Source organism: Ailuropoda melanoleuca, chromosome 12 (assembly GCF_002007445.2).
Source record: "Ailuropoda melanoleuca isolate Jingjing chromosome 12, ASM200744v2, whole genome shotgun sequence".
NCBI classification, from domain to species: domain Eukaryota; kingdom Metazoa; phylum Chordata; class Mammalia; order Carnivora; family Ursidae; genus Ailuropoda; species Ailuropoda melanoleuca.
The window spans coordinates 54,257,876-54,280,492 of NC_048229.1; the positions used below are offsets into that span (position 1 = coordinate 54,257,876).

At 52.6% G+C, this 22,617-nt stretch overlaps 1 protein-coding gene across 4 annotated transcripts in view; it reads left to right on the forward strand.

Moving 5' to 3' along the window:
- The window catches only part of GNAO1 (G protein subunit alpha o1), a 169,993-nt gene that overhangs the window by 105,932 nt on the left and 41,444 nt on the right, over window positions 1-22,617 (forward strand). The window lies entirely within an intron of this gene.

Here is a 22,617-nt window from a genome sequence, read left to right on the forward strand (position 1 = left end):
TTAACTAGTCTAATGGGGATGTAGGCTCGCCTTCTCCATCTGGGCTTCCCCACCAGGAAGATCACTGGGAGCCACGGTCTGGGACCAGGCACTGAGCTGTGTACATAGAGATAACCAGTGAATCCTGGAAAATCGGAAAAGGGCCACCCTCAGCTAGCCATCAACTCTAACGCCATGCCATGGTCACCTAGCCTGCTGGCAGATGAGGCCTACGTGCTGACCAGGCAACTCTTCTGCCCCCTTCACGGGTTCCTGGGCCTTGCCAGCCACAGGGGTGAGTAGGTGGAAAGACTGCTCCAGAGTCACCATCCAAAGCATGCCAGGAAGCAAGCCCAGAACACATCTTTGGGATCCAAGTCCTAGAAGTTTTCAAGCTGGGCAGGGAGAGGAGAATCAGGCCTTGCCTCTGCAAGGAAAAGTGGGGGAGGTGGGAAAATGCAGCCCAGTCCTAATCCCACCAGCCACCTAGCTCCATAGGAAGAACAGCTGCTGTGGGGCCAGTCTTCCTCACTGGGACGTCCGAAGGGGCGGGAGCCCAGTCTGCCTGGGATCCCCAGGAGCTCAGCAGGGAGGGCCTGGTGTCTTAATCACCTGAGGGCCCTTCTCAAGCCAGAGGCATACCAGGCCTCAGCTCATGGCAGGAAAGCCCAGTTCCTGGCCCAGCCCCGCTCCCAGCTGGCTGTGTGACCTCAGGCAGGCCCCTTATCCTGCAGGACCCTGCAGAAGAACCAGATGGCCTCTAAGATCTCCCTTCCACCTCCTCCCCCATGTGAGTTCTATAAATTCTAAACGGTTCTATAAATTCTCCTGGCAGAGCTTAATTGCTAAGGTTAGGTGATTGCCAGCACAAGGCTCTTCCCTTGTATCCCAAAGAGAAGGAACCGCAGAGTTTCAAAAGCAGGACATGTGTGGAAGTTGAAGACTGACTTCTCTCCAGGTGGGAGTTGCAGTTAGCAACAGGCAGAGGCAGCCCCGCTCTGGCGGGGGCTCTCCAGAAGCACCCAGGGCCTGCAGCTTGGGGTGGGGACCAGGGCGGGGCTGTAAGGATGGGCAAAGTCCCAGCCTCATGGGAGCTCCAGTGTGGACTGGTGCATGTAAGGCACGGAGCCATGGGGATGAAGCCGCTAAGCCAGGCAGAAAAACAGTGTCAAGTGTTACCACTGCTGCATCTGTGTCAAGGGCAACCGTGTTGCGTGGTGGCAGGGGCTGATGAATGGCCGGGTGAAGCTGTCAGTTTCAGTCTGGTCAATCTGGAAGGCTCCCTGGGTGGTGGGGAGAGGGAAGGTGGATTTCAGGAGCAACTGGGTTGATGAGAAGGAGGTGGCAGAGAATACGACACAGACTCAGGGTGGGGGTGTGAGGTCAGGGACGCCTCTGGGCATTATCACAAATGGTTTGCACACAAGTCATTGACAGACCCACACCCCCAACCCAGAGGACATGGGCAGATGTCCCATGGTGCCGTCGGGACACATGGAGCTCAGGCAGTGCTCCTGCTCACCCTGCTCAAGCCCCCAAGAGCCTCCTCGCCAGCAGTCAGCCTCTCCTGCCCCCAGAGTCACAGCCAGTGGGAGCTTTTACAAATGCATAGCCAGTCCTCTGCTTGACAGCCCTCCATGGCCCTCAAAATAGAGCCCTGCCGGCCTCGGGGCTGTGCTCCTGCCACAGGGCCTGCTTCTCATGCCTTAAATGCTGCAACTTTGTTGGCCCCAGAACCTCTGCAGGAGATGTTCTCCCCCACACCTGTTCCCCCCACCCATTCCACCACCACCCCCTAGACTTGGGCTCTACTGTCACCTCTGGGAATCCTTTCCTGGACCCCCCCAGCCCAAGCTAGGCCTTTTGTCCTGATGCTCTCAGAGCTCTCAGAGCTTACTTCATGGCCTTGTCACATTTATAAATGTATGTGTGTAGAATATTTGATCCCCTGCCAGACCCACATATGTTCAGTCTACAAACTCTTATTAAGAGGACTTAGCCTCTCTGATCATTACCCTGATTTGGCTCCTGGTGATAAACCTACCTGGCATATATATAGCCTTTTCCAATTACACAGCTCCATGGTGAGCCCCCTCTAAGAGCGGGAACCCTGCGTTTCCCAGCTCCAAGCTCCGGGCTTGGCACAAAAGTAAATCCCTGCCAGTTCTGACATCTTTTCCCTAATGACTAAGGATGTTGAGTATCTGTCATATCTTTTTGGCCATTTGTATATGTTCTTTGGAGAAATTGTCTCTTAAAACCTTGGCCCATTTTTCAGTTAGATTATCTTATTGTTGAGTTGTAAGAGTTCTTTATGTATTCTCGATACTAGTCCCTTTTCAGATATATGATTTGCCCATATTTTCTTCCATTCCATGGCTTGTCTTTCCTCTTCCTTGATGATGTCCTTTAGATGTCCCACCCACTTCTGCCCCTGCCCTCTCACTTGGGCCTCCCTCTCCTTTCTGGGCCTGTTCCTCTTTCTTGCCTCTTCTCCTCTGGGGACTTGCACTTTTCTGGGGTTAGAGGAACTGGCTCTTTCCTGCTTTGAGGACATTCTCTCCCAGTGTTGCCAACAGGTTCTCACCCAGTCTGCAGCCTGACCTGCACCCAGACTGCAGTTGTCCCTGGGTTTGGGGGTTTCTGAGGCTGTGTTCTGAGCTGTGCCCACAGCCCTACGGCATGAGCGTGGGCAACGGGATGGGAGACCACCATATACTGGGCGCCCACTGCGTCCTCGGTGCTTTGCGTGCACTATCTCATCACATCCCCGGAACCATGTCAAAAGACACTAGTATTTTCTCTACCCTGTGCATAAAATAGAGCCAGGATTTGCCGTCCTGTACTGCACTGCCTGTGCCTGGCTCAGGGGCAACAAGTCTGCTCTGGGGGGGCCCAGGGTTATTCAGAAATACTAGAGAAAGAATTGGTACCTCCCCAGGACTAAGTCCCAATACAGTAGCTACAGAAGTTCCTCGATACTTCAAAAAATGCCCGACTTCACCTGCTGGAACAAAACAGTCCACAATCTCAATGGCTAAACACAGTAAAGGACTGGTTCTCATTCACATCACGGTCTGATGTCGAAGCTGGTGGGGGATGCTGGTCCACGCCATCAAGAGCCAACTCCTTCTCTCTGATCTGTGGCTTTGCCAGGCCCTCAGGGTCTTCTGCTGGACACGTTGAAAGTTACAAGGGAAGGTTTTGGGGGCCAGGCCACTCTTCATTGGCCAGAACTTGGTCGCTGGGTCACATCTAACTGCCAGGAGGTCTGGGAAATGTCTGGCTATGACCTCAGGGAGAAGAAGTCAAAATGCTCTTGACCATAGGGGGCCAGTGTCTGGCCCAGGGCTCAGATGTGAATTTTAGCCGAATGGCTTCCAGCTCCTCAAAGCACCGCCTCCAGTGTGGTGAGAGGTCCATTTCTCTGGCTCCTTTGGCCCCGTTTCCTGCCCCACGCTGGGATCCAGCTGAGAAATTAGAGAGCACTGATTGTCTGGGACATGGTGGAGCAAAGCTTCAAGCTCACTTGGTGGCAGGTGAGGTGGAGTGTCCCCTTCTCGCCCTGGCTCCTTTATGCCAGCTCTGTAAATATGGGCTGGCCTGGTGCTAGCGTGCATGACAGCCCCGGGGCCTGGGCCCCATATGCTGTGAGCCAGTGTTCCAGGGACTTCTCCTTTTATATCACTGTTTCTCTGGCATGACGCACATACTTTGGTGGCTATGAGATTAAGTGCTACATACAAACCTTTTATTTTTACTTTTGAGGTTATATATTTATGATAATGTGTATTAGAAAAAAAATCACTAACACAAAACCCATAATTTTGCATAAATTATCACTCAAGATGAAGCTAATTTGGGGGCTGTACTGATATGGGGATAAAAGTGGCACATGAGTGATTGATTTTGGGAACATTACATGGGATGGAAAGGCTCGGCTGCCAGTCTGCCTTGATGCACTGTGGTTCCAACGCTCCCCAGCTATATGACCCGTCTGTACTGGTCCCCTCCTCTGTAACATGTCTCCATAATATATACAGAGGGGAGAGGGCGATTAGGGTGTCAAATGATACATATTATCTGCTCACTAGGTAGTAGTTACCAGTGTTGTTAGTTACTAGGAAAAACTGCATCATATCATTTAACTGTGCCAGTAGCCCTGGGATAGATGTTACTAACGCCATTTTATAGATGAGCAAAGAAAAGCTAAGTCACGTGTCCAGCTAGCAGCAGAACCAGGCTCTGAGCCTGATGTGCCTGACTCCGAAGTTGGGCTTTCCAAGGGGAGTCCAGTTACAGTCCTGAATCTGGGGCTAACTTAGGAGGCCGCCGGAAGCAGGCCACATCCGTGCCCCGGGCTTCCCGTGTGCCTGGGGCAGGCGGACAGCTTAGTGCTTTGTGCGGGACCCCACCTACAGACCTTAAGGGCTACTGTCTCAACCACTGCAGAAGCCTTTGCTTAAAACACACACACACACACACACAAACTTGGCAGAATATGATCTAGATGCCTGCAAGCTTCGGCCCTCCCAGATCCTCTGCCTGGCTCAGGACTCGCACTGCCATCTTTCTCCTTAACACCTGGGTACTTCGTTGTGACCGGGCTTCAGACCCCCCCCAGAAACAGACCATCATTTGTTTATCCATTCATCTGTTGCTGGACATCTAATTATTTCCTTCCTGGGGCTAATAGGAATAATGCTGCCAAAATATTGATGTACAGCTTTTGTGTACGCGTGTTTTTACTTCTCTTGGTAAATATCTAGGAGTGGAATTGCTAGGTCATGTGGTAGGGGTATGTGAACCGTGTATGAAGCTTCCGAGCTGCGGTCCAAGGCACTTGTACTATTTAAAACCCCATGAGCAATGTGGGAGAGTCCTGCTTGTGCCACCTGTCATTGACACTTGGAATTGTCAGCCCTTTCCATTTTAGCTCTTCCAGTTTGTACGTAGCAGCGGTAGTTCACTGTGATTTTCGTTTGCATTTCCTGATGACTAATGATATTTAGCACCTCTTAATGTGCTTTTTGGCCATTCATATATCCTCTTTTGTAAAGGATCCGTTCACATCTTTTATTCTTTCCTTTAAATGGCCTCTTTGCCTTCTTACTATTGATTTGTAAGAGTTTTTTAAAAATATATCCTGGATCCATGTTCTTTGTCAAATATATGTATTGTGAATATTTTCTCCAGACTGTGGCTTGCCTTTGCAATGAATGTTTTCAAATGGAAGAGTGAATGTCGATTTGCAGACTCAAGCTTCCCGTCCTAGCCCTTACGTCCCTTTTGAGTGCTGGGAACCCCTTTACCAATTATTTCTGTCTGGCTGTGGAATACTATTACTGTGGAATAGTAAAGAGGTGGAATGGCTTTAGGGCTTGTGTTTGTGACTCTGGGATCAGACAGTGTCGGGTCCTAGTCTCAGCCCCGCAGATCCTTCACCTCTGCTCTCTGAGCCTTGCTTTTGTGGCTTGGAAAATGGCTAGTGTGAAGATGAAAAGACACGATGATTGCAAAGCACCTAGCGAGAGCACACAAAAGCCCCCTTGTGCCTGTTAGCCCCCCTGTCGCTAAGACCTCTCAGCACCCGACCCCAGGCACTGCAGCCCGTGCAAAACTGGCCACACAGAGCAGCCTTCTTCTACCTTCTTTTGTTCTTTAACATAAAACATGATGTTGGTTTCAGGTGTACAACATGATTCAATATATATGTGTATTGTTACTCTCCTTTGTACTGAAAACACCGCCTCCCTCCCAATCTCTTAGGCCAAAAACCTCGGACTCCCCCTTGCCCTCACTTCCTGTTCCAGAATGGCCTCTGAATCATCTTTTTTGTCTCTCCGTGCAGACCCCTGCCCCAGTTAGGCCTCCTCCTGCTCTCCAGAGCTCTTGGAATAGCTCCTTACCAGGATGGTCCCCCTGCCTTCTGCCGACCCCATCTTGCGCTCCACGCACCACAGCCGTCATTGCCAAAGACTTCCTTTCTGAGCCAGAAACCCAGGGCTCCTGGGGTGGCTGTTTGGGGGAGACCACTTTGTAAGGGCAAGACTCAGCTGTCACTAGCTTCTTCTCTGGTTATAAATAACAGGCTCTATTCTTAGCCCACCAGCCGTTAGCTCTCCTCCTCTACCTTCCAGAGCCTCCGTCAGGGACCTTGGCTGTCCTTCTTGGAGACAGGCCATTCCTTGGCCTTTGGCAGGACCCATGCCTTTAATACGTGATCAGAAAATTCAATTATAAAACCAATTACTGATTTCCTGAGCTTTACAAGGGAGACATGAAAGTTTGATTAAGTTTGAATTCCTGTTTGACCGATCGCCAGCCAAGGCCAAATGGGCTTGTGGGAGATTTTTGTTGTTGTTGATTCTGTTTTGTTTTGCGGGCGCACTCTTGGGGTGGGAGGAAGGTGCAGGGGTTTTGTGTTTTGGGTTCCCCCCACCACTTGCTGAGTGGCTGTTCCCTGTTGTGATGCAGGAGATGTAAATCCCCCAGAGACCCGTTGCCAGGACGACAGGCTCCTGGGAAGAGCTCAGCTAAACAAAGTCCTTCAGCTTTGAAGGGAGCAGCATTTGTTTCCCTTGTGGAGTCCAGTTAGAGTGGCCTCAGCAAAGCTGTGCTCAGGGCGCCCGCCCGAACAGGGATCCAGAAATGGCTCACTGGTCACTTTAGAGTAGCTTCGGCAGTGTGGTTGGGCTCTGCCTGTTTCCAGCGCCTCCCCGGGGAACACAGAGATGCCGAGGCCTAGGATCCAAAGGTCAAAAGACCGTGCCTGTGCCCAGGTGGTCACCTGTCCCCAGAACCTGCCGGCTGTCTGGCAACCACAGCCTGCCTGTCCAGGTGGCAAGGACCCGGGGCAGGTAGGGACTGGAAAGCAAACCTTTGTCTTTAGGCAAAGTGCCTTGGTTTTTCAGGGACTCCTGGAAAATCGCACAGAGCCTGTGGTGGGAGCTGGCCGAGGCCCCAGGTCAGAGTTTGAGTTGGTTCTGGGACCCAAGTTCCTTTGCTAGGAATAAAACGAGAGGCTCTCAGTTCTCTGGAAGCTGTAATCATCCCAGACCTCTTCCTGCAAGAGGCATATTATCCAAAAAGTGGTGATGGAGCCCCACTCAACAGTGTCTCCCCCATGCCTAAAACACCCCAGTTAGAGATGGAGCCCTTTGGGTTTTAAAGGCTTTTAGGTCTCTAGGAATCCTGGTTAAAGTACTAAAACCCCTGGATGGAGAATCATCTTCCAGTGATGATTAAACATCGGCCAACTGAGAAAACAGCCCTTTGGGAGTAGGATATGGGATTCCTTGTGCCCTGTGCGGGAGGGGGGGGGTGTCAGATAAATTCTCCCTGCCTCCCAGTTCGATCAAGGCCAGGCCCAAAAGTCACCCCTTACACCAGGAAACAGCCACACCTCTGCTGTCTCTGTGGTGCCGCACGCCTCACGAGGCACTCACATCCTGCCCCTCGTCCATACCACAGGCTCACCAGCCAACCCACCTTGACCTGCATTTCAGATGAGGCAGCGAGGCTCAGAGAGGTTAAGGGCCTTGCCCAGCATCACACCGATGGTGAGTCCAGATCCTGAACTTGGACCTGGGACTTCTGAGTCCGACCCAACCCTGTTTCTCTGCACAGCCTCCAGCTGCACTGAGGCCCTGGGCACGGGGCACCCACTGTGTTTGATTGGCTTGTTTGTTTATTTTTACAAGGTGAGAATTTTTGCTAAGGTTTGAATTTGAGGGGTTTTTTTCCTTCTCTTTTTTAAATGAAACTGTTACAGCTTCCTGGTGGAGTTGTAATTAGGAAATTCTGGGTTAGTCAGCTAGGCAGAATTGACAAATAACCAGGCAGTGCTGGATGGAGTATTTTTCCCTCCTTAGAATTCCAGGTTTTACCAAATTGGGGGGAAGGAGTTGTGAAGACGACAATGTGTGCAGCTCTGCTGGGCCAGGGAGGGCACATTCCCTCCTTTATGTACAACTAGACAATAAAATGTAGTTGTTTTTGTGTAGGGCGCTTTTCCGTATGTATAGACATGAGGTAGGATGGATGAGGTGGGGAGAAACAGGTGACGGAGGAACCCAGGTTGGGGTCCAGGCTTTGGCAGGAAGGGTATTAGTAGCCCAGATGGAGGGAAGAGTTCTTGAAGCACGTGCCTGGACAGGCCCCACTGTCACCTCCCCATCAGCCTTCACTTCCGAGTGACAGTGATGATGGCAGGGCAGTGACCACCTACCCCATAAATAAAGCTTTGTGCCAAGACCTGTTGTTTCTGGTGTTACTGTAACTGACATGTTACATTTTAATAGTGACGTATCTATTTTAATATGACTCCAAAAAATATGTAGCCCATTCAGCTCATGATCGCCAAGATATTAGAAGGCCAAAGTCAGGACAACTTTTTTCAGAAGTGAGTCAAGTAAAACAAAACAAAACAAAACAAAACAAAACACTGTGCACTGAACAGCAGGGTTAGTGCATGGATCAGGCAGGACCTCTGAAAGCAGGACAGAGAGGACAGAAGTCTGAGAACGCTCACCCGCCCAGAGAAGCACGCTGAGTCTGTGATCGTGCTCATTTTACAGATAAGGAGACTAAGGCTCAGAAAGGGTGAGTGACTTGCCTGTGGCCACACAGCTGATAGATGACAGAGACCAGGACCAAGGCCCAGGCCCGCCTGACTGCAAAGGCAGGTCACTGGCCCCAGGGTGGCTCAGTGCACATAGCCCAGGTGAACATTCTCGTCTTCACTCCTGAGGTGAAACCCCTTTCTGGGCTGTCTGCTGGAGAAAGAAGGCTTTTCTGGCTCTTTACTGAAGGGTTAATGGAGGTGAATCCCACTCTGGGGAAGCGGGGCCCTGGGCCTGCTTTTTCCAGTCGGCATCTAATTCTCTCAAATAAAAGCCTTTTCAGAAAGGGCCTGGCATGGCGCTGCATGTAACTGGCAGTCACCCTGCGGACTGTCCCACCCCCCCACTCCCGGCCCCACCCCCACCAGGGCCCCCTTTTCCTCCCTTTCTCTTCTTCCCCCCGGCACCTCCCAGCTCTTCCTTTTCTTCTTTCGTTCTTGCTTTTGAATCACTTTTTCCAATAAGCCATCTAGTCAGTATATCAAATAACTCCCTGAATGATTTCTGAAAGCCTCCTCCTGATAACTGAAGCCTCGGAGTTGGAAACACATTTATATTTATGTGGGACCCAGACTTCAGAACATTATTAAATTTGCATGGGGCGCCGGCCGCGGAGCCTCTTCCATGCAACGTAGACGGTGAGGGACTATGAGTCTCTTTCGCAGGAGGGCATAGTCACACAGGCAACTTTGCCAGGCTTCCTGCTCCATTGGGAGAAAAAAGCCCCATTTCCCCAGGCCCCAGACAATCAGAACAACTCTTGTGGCTTAGAAACCATTTGGATCCCTGTGTTTTATGACTGCCAGGTTCCTAACCAGAGATTCTGGGGCTGTAACCCCCAAAATTTTGAAAAGGAAAATTGGTGTGTGTGTGTGTGCGTGCACATGTGCATTTGGATGTGTAGTTCTGGGTGTGGTTTTGTGTATGGCTGTGTACTTTCTCTGAGGAGAGAGCCTCTAGCTTTCTCAAAGCTCCCTCAAAGGGGCCACCTATAATCCTGAAAACGTTCCATTAAAGACCTACTATGTGCCAACGTGTAAGCTGCTAGCTGAAGCCTTTGAGAAGAGTAATCCTCATGGAAATTAGGGCTCAGAGAAGAAAAACAAACAACTAAGAACAGCCAGACTGTGGTCTCACCATGGAAAGGATTTAAAGCAGCAGGTGCAGTAAACGGGTGGCTGCTTGAAGTCAAGGTGGAAACCACCTGGTTTCTGCCACAGCTCACCCCTGGCCAGCCACGTGGCATATAATGGCTGACATCTGCTGGCTGCCCACCATGTGTCCTGCACTGTCCTAAAAGGCTTATATTCGTCCCTGGCATCCTTACGACACCCCCAAGAAATTGGAACTATTTAACAGATTGGATCTCTCGGGCTTGGTGAGGTCACACAGACAGTTAGTGGCAGAGCCAGGACCAAACTATATGGTTACCCACCTGCAGATGTCACACTGGGTAAAATACTCGTCTCTCCAGACTTCAGCTTTCTCGTGTGTAAAATGCGATGATTCCCTGTTTGGTTTATCCCAGAGAAGCAAAAAGAATATCTTTTAGGGGCACCTGGCTGGCTCAGTCAGTAGAGGATGCGACTCTTGATCTTGGGGTTGTGAGTTCAAGCCCCACATTGGGTGTAGAGATTATTTAAATAAATAAACCTAAAAAAAATTACTTTACTAGGCAACGAAACAAAAATACATATATATAGGGGCGCCTGGGTGGCACAGCGGTTAAGCGTCTGCCTTCGGCTCAGGGCGTGACCTCGGCGTTATGGGATCGAGCCCCACATCGGGCTCTTCTGCTGTGAGCCTGCTTCTTCCTCTCCCACTCCCCCTGCTTGTGTTCCCTCTCTTGCTGGCTGTCTCTATCTCTGTCGAATAAATAAATAAAATCTTTAAAAAAAAATACATATATATATATATATAAAAGAAGATCTTTTAAAACATAAACTTTTATACAACTAGGTATGAAAATCACCCCCCTGCTTTCGGCCCGGCAGCCTTGATGGAGCTGATGGCGTGTCTGGGGCAGTACCGTAGGTGTTCCTGAGTTTTCTTGGACTGCTTCAGGGCTACCAGCTGAACCACCAATGAGAGGAGTTCTGCTTGAACGTTATTTTACAAATCAGGGTCTGACCTGTCTCCCACTATCTTGTCAGGGTTCCCAGCGAACTGCAGTGTCAATTCCAGAAGCCTGCCCCCTGCCCCCACTGGTCCTCCAGGGTGCTAGTTCTCACCAGCCCACTTGCCGCCCAAGTGGCTCTGTCTCGGCTGAGGGCACATCCCCGTAGACTTCCAAGCGCTGTGACGTCAGCCTCTGCGGCCGTATGAACACGGGCCAGCTGATGCCGACCGCGATCAGTACTGGCTAGCGTCGGCAGTGGCTAACAGTACCAGAGCTACGGTGGTCTGTCTAGGAGACGGAGTTTGGCCCGCTTGAGCAATACAGGTGATTGAGGGTTTTCCATTCCAAGCCCCTGTGAATGTTGCTGGACTGTGTAACACACTTCATGAAGTCCATTGGGGTGACTCGGATGTGCCTTTGAAGATCAAGGCTCTTCCAGAGGAGGTGTGATAGAACCAAGAGCACAGGCCTTGGGGATTGGAAAGGTCTAGACCCACGCCAGCGCTAGCTTCCAGCTCAGGGACCTCCTGGACTTCATCTGCCTTGGCCTTGCTCTCAGGTGCTTGTCCAGGGCAGGAAGAGGCCACAGGAGGCAGGGCCGTGTCTCTTTGACTCCTGAGAAGTCAGGTGATTTTTTTCATTATTGTTATGTGTGTGCCTGTGTGTAAAGAGAGATTGGCAGTTGTTGTTCTTGTTGTTTTAATTTGGCTGTTGTGATTTTTGTGTTTCTTTTCGGCGAGTTGTTTTTAGCTAAACTCCTGACTTAAACTTTTCTTACCGTGCGCTCTTCCAAGCGGAACACATCTCAGCCATTGTGCTTGATGGGAGGGTTCAATCAGAGCGGCTCTAGACAAACGTGATTAATAAACCGCAGTGGCCATTACGTTGAGTTCTTACTATGTGTCACGCTGAGCACTTGACTACACGAACTCATTTCAAACTCCCAGCATGAGATGAGGTGCGTGCTTCTCTCATCCCCATTTTACAGATGAAGACGGACTCAGAGAGGCTGAGAAGACCTGGTCCCCAAGTCCAATCACTGCTCACAGTGTTGCTCTCTGCAAGTGTGGGCGTGGGCCAAAAATCCTGGGGCCCTGAGAGCCCCCACCCACAGGTCCCGCCGGCCTCATCCCGACAGTGGCTCCTGTGTCCCGTCTCTCATGGGTGTGAGCAGTCTTCTCAATCCGCAGCTCAGAATCTGCTTCTTCTAGCCCCAGTGACACCCCCCTCCCCCTGCAGCCTTCAGTTCTCAGGGACACCGGCCCCAGCCTCGGCAGGCTGAAGTTCCCTGGACCCCGGCTACTTGGCAGGGTGAACTGTAGCCTCTCCCAGATGAAGGTTTCCACCACCACCTGCTCCTTCCCTTACCGCCAAGCCCCGCGTTCCTGCTTCCGGGCTAGTCTGGGCTTGTTCCCACCTCCGTACTGGGAGCCACCCGCTGAGCCGCCTTTGAGCCTGTAGGTAGCCCTGAGCCAACCCCTTCCTCCCTGTGCCTCCCTTTCCCAACTTGTGTGATGAGGGAGTGTAGACAGCATCATGTCTAAGGGCGCTTCCAGCTCCGGCGTTCCCCCAAACCTCGGCCATCTCTCATCTGGTGCCTGCAGTAACCCTCCTTCATGTTCTCTCTGTGACCGCCCTTCCAGCTCTCTCCCGCCGCCCTCCCTTGGCTTCCCACCACACCCAAAATAAAAGTCTGGCTCCTGTCCATGGTCAGCAGTGCCCCGTGTGATGGGGGTCCTGCGCTGGCTGCTGCTCAGAAGGGGCCTCGAGCACAGCCCGCCTGCCCGATGACCATCACTGTGGACCCATTCCTCCCCTAACCTGTGTCCTTAACTTTAGACGTATGTCTTGCCCTGACATTTCCCTTTTCTTCCATGCCCCCAAATTATTAAAAACAGCTGCTTCTAATTAATTGAGTGAATCATGGAAAAAAACTTTTTTTCTATCTATAAATAAATTCCACCTAAAATTTTTCTGGGAGGATACAATCCATTTAGCACATACCCAGTACATGTCATCTAGCTTCCCAGCTTCGGCTCACGTACCTCCCAGCACCATCTCTGGAACTCCCCCTGGCCTGAAACAGGACCTCTGAGGGCCAATCAAGGTGAAGTCCAGGGAAGAGGGCCATAGGCGTCGTAAGCAGCCTTCAACCACTAATTCTATCACTTCCGGACAGTTTCACATGACTTCACACCCACCTTTGGTGTGGCCAGCTCCGTGTCCTGGCCCATGGCCGGGGTGGGGTGCACCAAGGGAAGACACAGCTCCTTCCCCTAGAGGGGATCTCCATCTTGTGTTCCAGACTGACACAAGGAAGCCCCTTCAGCAGCTGACTGTGCTCCAGAGCCCAGTAGAGGACCCCAGAAGAGCGCCAGGAATGGGGGCTGGCACAGAGCCTTCCCATGGCAGAGACCCTCTGCCATCATGTCCTGGGGCACAAAATGCACCACAGGCATGCTCAAGGAATCCTCTCTTATGTTTGCTGCAAGGGGCCGTAGGGTGCCGTCATGTTCTATGACACGGGCAAGGTGGGGAAGCCCAGCCTAAAGGCAGCAGAGCTGGAGCTGGCATGTTGTGTGGCAAGGCCTTGGGTAAAGACTTCACCCCTGGGACTGGAGAGCCCTTCACGACGGTTGAACTTATTAAGTGCTTGCATGCTAGTTGTAGCATTTCAGAGTGACCTCGGATATGATCACCTTCAAAGAAAGGCAGAGATGTGGCGTGTGGGCTACCATTGACCACCAGCCCTTGACTCTGGCAGTCCCTGCTTATCAAGCACAGCGCTGAACCTCGCCTGACTCATCTCAGGTAACCAGTGCCCCAGGGAGCCAACACCATGATCAGAGTTGGTCCTTAAGTTGAAGCCAGCTTCCTACCTCTGGTCTACCAGTTACAGCTCCCTTGCTTTACAGAGCACAGCAGGGGAGAGCAACCTGGAAGGCCACAGTGGGGAGAACACTTATTTCCACCCCAAGTCTTCCAGGCCCCGGCACATTCCTTTTTGACTCTTTCCCTACCAAGTTCATTTGTTCACCAAATGTTTACTGAGCCCCTGCTGTGTGCCCAGCTCAGTGGTAGATCCCAAATGCAAGAAGGCATCTGGTATAGGAGTTCAGGGTCCAGGGAAACCCATACCTAGAAGGTACTCAGTACCACCCTTATTCAGGGTTGGGGAGCTGGGCAGAGATCCTGCAACCCCAGACTTCAATGAGCCCCTTGTCTCTGCCTCACTTGTGTCTCAGGGGCTTGGCCCACCAGCTGGACACCTGTGTTCTGTTCTCTCCTTGCTAAAGTCCTTGCCCCCAATTCCAGTCTTGTCTCTAAGGATGACCAAGACCTGAGGCCATCCCAGGCAGGCAGAGCACTGGTCCCTCTTTGGGCTGGTACTCTTGAGGTGTTTGTCATTTATTCAGTGGATCCTGGGAGATATTAATTTTCTATTAATGAAAATTTGCTTCTTTACTATTCAAAATAAGGGATATATTAGATGCATGGAACATAACATCACATTTTTTTTTAATTAACATTAACTTTTTGGGAGCTAAGGCTCTCATGTCCATCAACTGTAATGAGAGAAGACTGGTTCCCCACAGTTCCTGAAGGGGGAAAGAGCCCATGTGGACATAATTACAGAGTTAGGCTCAAAAGTTGGTCCTTCCCTCTCCCTCTCTCTCTTTAATGTTGGCAAACATTCTCCACTTTTCTGAAGTTCATGTTCTTTCTTCAGTTTTCATTTGCAGGACAGGTCTTTCCCACTACCCAAAAGCAGAGTGTTCCTATGAGACCTTTTGTAAGCCGGAATGACGTAAAACAAAGAAGCAATTACCATTACTTTATATGAAATAATAAAACCCCCAAAATAATTTTTAGGCTTTTTCTGATACCTTGAAACACATCTTGCTAACAAGTGCACAAAATAAACGGCGATGAAGCACAGAGGCTCAGAGACACATTCCAAAGCTACGGCAGCTGAGATGCGGAGATGCTGGGTATAGTTTGCAGGGAAGGAGCTTGGCAGGGCCCCTCTCACTCGTTGCTCGGGGTACGTGCTGCTTCTGTCACGGCTCCTTGCAAAAGAAATGCTGAATGCTGGTTTTGCTTTGCTTGTTTTTGCTGGTTTTTGTTTGTTTCTGTAAAAGCGAAAATCTTCTTTGGATGACTTCTGATTAGTGAAAACAGGTACTAACGTGGGTCTTCCGTAAAAGAGAAGAGGCATAACGTGAACTTTCGAAAAGCAGAGGATCCCTATGCTCCAAGCCGGACAGTCTCTCAAGAAGAATATCAGAGGGTTTGGAATTGAGATGAGAGAACAAACCCCTTCACCCTGCAGACAGCCCTGGCCTGGGCATGACTCAATTGCAGAATTTCTCCGAGCTCCCATCTCGGACTGGCTGCGAGCTGTGCATGTGCTTTCCACGCAGATGTGGTTGTCAGTGTTCAGCTGACAGAGGGGGGCCCTGCAGAGGACCCTACCCCCTCCGCTGGAGTAGGGCCAGCACACTTGCCTACAGTTGCTCTGGAGGCGTCCAGGACAGGTGGGGTCAGCCGGCGTCATATTTCCATTCATACCTGTGGCGTGTTGGCCTCTCTCACGACCCGTCTGCCCCTTAACCTCGCTTCCCCACGTTTCCTGTTGAGGTGAGCAAAGACCTTGAGAGCGTGCTCTGGGTGGTCCCTTCTCTGCTTTCTTGGCCCCACCTTCAGCTCCTTCTTGTGCCGCTGGGCCTCCCGAGGACGAGGGGGTGGTACCTGGTATCCATCTCAGCTTACGGCCTAGAATTCATTCATTCCACAAGCAACACCTTGTGAATGAATTAAGCGGGCAACAGAGCAGAGGCAGGCCCTGCCCTCATGGAGCTCACAATCTTTCTAGGAAGAGAAAGAGTCGCTGAGGAAGCAAACATATCTAAATACATATTGTGATAAGTACTATTCAAGAAAAGAATTCAGGGAAAAGAACAGTAAGGAGCACCTGCTTTAGATGGGGAGGGGTGTGGTCAGGAAGAGCTTTCTCGGAGTTATATTTAAACTGAGACTGGAAGCACTTGCTTGGGCAGCACATATACTAAACCGAGATTGGAAGAAGAAATAAGAAGGAACCAGTCTTGCAGACTTGAGGTAGCAGAAGGAGCCATGCAAAGGCCCTGAGGTGGAAATGGACTTGCATGTGTGTTGCAAAGCCTAGAAAGGGGGCAAGGTGGCTGGCAGGTGGTAAGTGAGGGCAAGGGTGCCACAGGATGAGGTTCAAGGGGAGGCAGGACCCAGATCCTGCACTGCTTTGTGGGTAGCATTTGGAATGATGGAGAGAGAACCCCTGCTCCCAGCCCAATCTTGGGAGCTCTGTTATTTTGCTAGGGCTGCCTCAACAAAGTACCACAGACTGGGTGGCGTGAACAACAGGACTTTATTTTCTCACAGTTTTGGAGGCTGGAAATCTGAGATTGAGGTGTCATCAGAGTTGGTTACCTCTGAGTCCCCTCTTCCTGGCTTGTAGATGTCCATCTTCTCCCTGTGTCTTCACATGGTCTCCCCTCTGTGTGTCCTAATCTCCTCCCAAGGACTCCAGCTCTAATAGATTAGGGCCCAATCTGAAGACCTCACTTTAATTACCTCTTTAAAGACCCTCCCTCCAAGTATTGCCACATTCTGAGGTCCCGGGCGGTTAGGGCTTCAGTATATGAATCTGGGAAGGGGGGGACACAATTCGGTCCCTAAGGGGAGCCTTCCCTGACATACTCCTTTAGAGTAGGCCGGGGCTGTGGGTCAGCATTTGTGAAATGCCTGGGGAGCTCAGAGGAGACCCACCCTAAGCAGCCTGCCCTCTCTTTGTTCAAGGAGCTGATTAGCGTGTTCAGGAGTTCAGGAGCGCCACAGACTTGATGGCACCAAACTGAAGCTTTCTTACCCACTATTAGTCAGAATCCTTGAAAGAGAACTGGAAACCTCCCAGGTGCAACTCAGTGGTATTAATACAGGGTCCCCAGTGGCCCGCACTTTGGGGACTCTCCTTCAAGCACTCCAAGCAGGGCAGCCAGCAGAGTCTCGGCAGGAAAACGATGACAGGTTGAGTGAGGAAGGGGCTGGGCCCCTGGATGAGTGGCTGGCTGAACACTCCCTGGGGACAGTGCTGGCCAAGCCAGCCAGCCTCCACAGTGTTCCCTCTCGACCCCAAGCAGAGCCCCGCGCCCAGGAGAGAGGTCCGGAAGGTGTTGTGCTGCATTAAACAGAGGAAGAACCCTCAACAGACATCCCAGGAGAGCTAGTGTTTTCAGCCTCCCGGGGAGCCGGGGACAGCTGACCCCAGTGGCTGGAGGATGGAGGTGTATGCAGACCCGCAGATGAGCCTCACGCTGCCCCCTGCCCCCACCTTATGCTGAAGATAAAAATAACTACAAAGGGAGAAATGTCCTAGAGAAATTACCTTGAAATTCGGAAAACATGAAGCCTGGCTCCATCTAATTAAGATGACATTTTGCAAAGGGGGGGCTTGGGAGAGGCCTGGGTGGCATTTTAAATTGCAAGCTGATTGTGCAGCCTCTCTAATTTTGGTGCTGAACAAAGTTTCCAGTTGGAACAGAAGACCAACTTCAAAGGCATCGCCTACCACTGGCCAGGCAAAGGGAGTGAAAAGAGCAGCATGGGGCCTCTGGACACAATGTGGCTGGGACTGGAGCAAAGGCTTGGGGCCTCAGGGGGCCGCAGCCCTCGGGAGCCTGCTGTGCCTTTTAGGGGATCAGTGGACCCGCTTCTGGGAGGAAAGCTAATTGAAGCAATGGCCTTGCCCTTGAAGAATGAGCTTTTGTCCAGCCTGGGCCATCTTGGGGGCACTTACTGGGCAGAGCTCTGGCCTGGGTTGGCTGTAGGCTTCGCCCCCCACCCCAGTCTACCCCTGTGCTATAGAAACAGGCCTGGTTCTTGTGTAATAGCCCCCAGCATCCTCTTGGGGAGGGGCCACTTACTCCCTCCTGGGGACTCCTCCCTGCCAGCCTCTAAGGCCCAAAAGGTGGAGAAGGCCCACCCCTTCCCTCCCAGATTCCTGGAAGAGGCAACCCCAGGCCCTTTCAACTTGGAAGGTGGAGGATGGGCCTCCGAGTGGGTGGTACAGGGGCCAGCTGGCCCAGGGAGACCCCCAAAGTGCAAGATACTATTCTGCTCTCTGGGCAGAGCCGCCCCAGGTGTGATGAGCCAGCTACCCTCAGAAGCTCCTTCGTGACCCTCCTTTTTTGCACCCTGTGTTAGCTCACAAAGACGGCTTGACCAGGCAGACCTACATTCCTGCAGCTATTACTCATACTACGACACTGTCTCCACGCACGCACGCACGCACACCCGCACAGCGCGCTCTAAGAGAGTACATTCATCCCGACCCTGGTTCTCACACACCCTGGGACGGGAGCACGGCGTGGAGAACACCACCATTTGTAGCTGAGGAAACTAAGTCACGGAGTTGAAATGAGGCACCCTTGCAGGCCAGATCCTGGCATTTTCCACAAATCCAAGGCCCTCCTGCCACTTACTCCCACTTGCTTCCCTTGACTTGCCCCCACCCTCCTGATTGCCCACCGAGGCCTCTGTGCCATTCGTTCCCTCCGTTCTCCTTGTCCCTGTCTGCAAAGGTCGTAACCCCGTTCCTCCAAAGGGAGGGTGGCAGGTGGTGAGTGGCTGAGGAGCGTGGGGAAACAGAATGAGTTCTAGTAGGTGGTGGGCGAGGTGGCCCTGGTTCCAAAATTCGGGAGCCATTGAGGGCTCAGGTGTGATTAAATGCCTTCTTGACAGTAGATTAAAGGGACAGAGCCTGGAGGCCAGGAGACTGGTTGGGCTAGACCCCTGCTGTCATCCATGGAGGAGAGGCAAGAGTGACCTTGCAGGGAGATGGGAAGGGTCAGAGTTCAGACCTTTCTGGGGGCAAATGACAGTTCTTGGGAATCAGAATGGCTGGAGGGACAGAGAAAGGGAAGAGAGTGGAGCTGGCCTCAGGGTCTCCAGCTTGCATGACCGGAAGCACAGAAATACCACTGCAGAGCGGCCATGTGTCCCCAAAGAGTGGCACAGGCTTTCCAGATGACCTGGCCCTTCGTACAGACCAACAGCTTTTGTTGGAGGACTTCTATGTATTTTAGTGTATATTAGAAAAATTAGCACACAGACCTCTGATTTCACGGATGTTATTGTTTAGGATAAGCTGATTATTTCAAATGAGTCCATTCGAGGTCATTTTTAAAAATTAAGGAAATAGCAGTGGTCGTTTGCTGCTTTGGCGGCAATCACAGGACCGAGACGGGAAGGAAGGTGGGGTTGGAACCCAGGTGCAGGGGAGAGGGTGGGATTGTACCGAGCCAAGTGGAGGAGCCAGTAAACCAACCTGGGGTCAGGTGGTGTCACGCACCAGCCCCTGCACAGGGGAGGATCTGCTGGCATCCCACCCAGAGAGAAGGTGGCTTACGGAAACAAGAAGGGGTTTGAGGACTGAGCCCTTGGCAACTTAAATGTTGGGTGGAGGGATGGGGGCCCACACGGGAGACAGCTCGCAGTGGACTAACGTGACCTGGAAGACAGCACCCTGGCCAGGAAGCAGCATCCACAGGGCCCGGCGCCCAGAGACAGGAGAAGAGAGCAGCCGGCAGCTGGGGATGGGGAGGGCAGTGAAAGCCCCGGCGGGAGGAGGGCAGGGAGGCGGCAGGACAGAAGGAGGAAGCGGGGACGACAGTGGCTTGCGGGAGACATCAGTGTCGGGGACGGACCTAGGATGGGAGGCCAGAGCATGAACCCCTTTCACCTAGGGGCTGGAGCCAGGTCCCTGGCTCCTGGGCGTGCTCCTTCTGCTCCAAGGGCTGCGGATGCACCCGCCGGTGCCTGCCTTACGCCACACGCTGCAGGCAGGCGCTTCCTGAGTGGAGGAAGTGGGCGGATTGTAGCCAGCAGGACGGATGCCCATGTTGATTTTTATCTCAGTAGTTCTTAACTTCAATGCATATTAGAGAAAGATAAAAACTGGGGCGCCTGGTGGCTCAGTCGGTTAAGCGTCCAACTCTTGATTTCGCCTTAGGTCATGATCTCAGGGTTCTGAGATCGAGCTCCGCATCGGGCTCTGTGCTCAGTGCAGAGTCTGCTTGAGATTCTCTCTCTGTCCCTCTCTCTCCCTCTGCCTGTCCCCCTGCTCTCATGCCCGCACATGCACTCTGTCTCTCTCTCTCTCGGTCAAATACATAAAGTCTTTTAAAAAAAAGATGAAAACTAACCTAGCAAATATCCTTTTGCTTATATTATTGTTGGTGATACTACATTTCCTTTCTTTTTTTTTTTTAAAGATTTTATTTGTTCTTTTGAGAGAGAGAGAGAGACAGCCAGTGAGAGAGGGAACACAAGCAGGGGGAGTGGGAGAGGAAGAAGCAGGCTTCTCCCTCTGACCCTCCCCCCTCTCGTGCTCTCTCTCTCTCATTCTCTCTCTCTCAAATACATACATAAATAAATAAAATATTTTTAAAAAATAAGTTTAAGTAGATACAAGTCTAAAGGAAAACATGAAGTCAGTTTGGCGTGGGTGGCATCCAAACCCAGCCGAATTTTCCCATCATTTTTGGGCACCTACTGTGCACCCTGTGGCGTTCTGTAGATACGGTGCTGAACAGAAGTCATGCCCGTGGCAGGTGTGTGAGTGGCTGAGGAGCGGGAGGCGCTGCTGTGGGGCCCCCTTTCCTGTTTGCAGGGGAGCGGAGTGGGATCACAGATTCTTTGATACTCCAGAAAACCGGCCTCTGCCCTTCTCCGGCTTATTGAGAGGCCAATCTGTTTCCTGTCCAGGAAGCGGGAGAGGAGGAACACTAGCAGGACACAGAGACAGGGGGACCCCTGGCTATTACCACCAACAGCGCTGGCATTGCCTGGCTCAAACGCAACAGAAGATTCTTTCTTGCCCACCTGATAGTCCAGGGCAGGTGCTCCAGGTGGGTGGCTCTCCTCCACATGGTGATTCACGGGCCAGCTCCTTCCATCTTACGGCAGCACCGCCTCCCAGGACTTTGTCATCGCGTGCTTTCAGGGGGCACACTGATATCTCAGGAGCCTTGGCCCACTGGCGGTGCACCTCACATTCACACTCCATGGGCTCCAGCTCAGTTACAAGGCAGGCGCTGGCCTGCGGAAGGGTCTCTAACCCAGGGCCCACGAGAGGGCTGAAACTAAGCCCACCTTCCCCTTGCCAGGCCATGTAGCCCGGAGGAAAGCACTTTTTCCTAACCCCAACAAAGGTGCTGTGGGGCTGGCTTCTACCCTGCCTGAGACTGGGGCAGAGGACGTGGGAAAGGAGAGAGAGGAGACAGAGGGACAGAGGAAAGCAAGAGTGGCCTTGGAGGGGAGATGCACCTGAGCCCAGGGGTAGTGGGTGGCCTCCTTCGTGGCCCTGCAGTTTCAGAGAGTGAGGGCTGGCACACCTCTCCCCACCTGGATAGGGGCTCCACCGCCCATGGTCTCCTCACTGAGCCCCGTGCAGCAGAGTTGAGCCTCAGACACTGAGGCCCCTGACCACCCTCCCATGCCCTTGGCCACCCAGGGTCAGTGTCAGGGAGATGAGGACGGTGGGGCCTAAGCAGGGAGGGGAGGCCACGCACGCTGGTCCCAGGCCTTGGAGAGAGCCGCCGAGGTGGTCGCACCCAGGCCCAAGCAGCTCCCATCTGCCTAGCCCTGAGCTGCCTGCAAACCCCACGGGGTGCAGCTCTCCACCATCCCCGCCACTGCTGACCTCACATGAGAGACAGGCCCCCAGAGGCTTCACCCAGCCTCCCCCTGCCCATGCTCCTCTCTCATGGCCAGGCGTTGGGGGCCAGGGGAGCTGGCATCCAGCCTGGTCCCACCATGCCTTCCGCCTCCTGCCACCCCAGGGTGGCCCACTGGCACTCTGCCTGGCCCAGCTGGGGTACAGCCATGGGTGCCACTCTGCCTTGCCAGTGTTTTGGTTGACAAGACTATTTGTCACCCTTGTTTTTTCACACCTGTCGCCGTCCCACCTGCCTCATGTGTAAACAGCACCAGCATCAACACAGTAACACTAGGTCCCCAGAGTGGGCACCCCCTGGGAGCACAGTCCCCTTAGCAGCAGGGCTCAGGGAAGCCAGGGCTGGCTGCCGGAGAGTGTCCCAGGTGCCAGCTTTCCAAGACCTCGCCCTCAAGGAGAAGCCAGAAGCCCAGGGCTGTGGCCTGGTGCTGCCCCCAGGCTTGCTGGGTGACCCTGGACAAGGTCCCACCTCCTTTACACAGGCCTCAGTTTCCCCCTCAGAGCATGAGGTGGGAAGCAGTGCTGCGTGAGCTCTAGAGCCAGACAGCTGGAGTTCAGATCCCAGCTGTACCCCTACCAGCTGAGTGACCTTGGGCCAACCTCATAAGCCATCTGACCTCTGGCTTCTGTCTTATAAAAGGGTGAAATGGTAATAGTTACGAACATTAAATGAACTGAAGTCCATGGGAAGTGCTCACTAAATACTGGCTACTGTGACTGTGTCCTAGGGCCCCTCCTTGGCAGCCTGAGTTCTGAGCAGGCTTTTCCGTGCGTGTGTCTCTGTGTGGGGGTCTGGGTTCCCAGCTCCAAGGCTCACGGCGGACCCGGTAGTAGCCTGAACTTGCTGATCCTCTGGACCCGCCCTCACCCCAGAGTTTCGTCCTGAACCCCAACCCTGGCAGCCTTTCACCACCACTGGCAAATCTTGCAGTTCTCGGTTTTCTAACCAAGAGGTGTCGGCTGTGGCTCCGTGTCCCCGCTCTTGGCCCATGACGGGTGTGACTCAGTCCCACTTCAGCAGGTGGAGCCTCATCAGCTGGCCCTGACCTGTGCTGGCTGGAGGGTCTTGAGAGACCATCTGCTCGGGCACCCCCCAGGGGGAGGTGCATGCCACCGTTCCG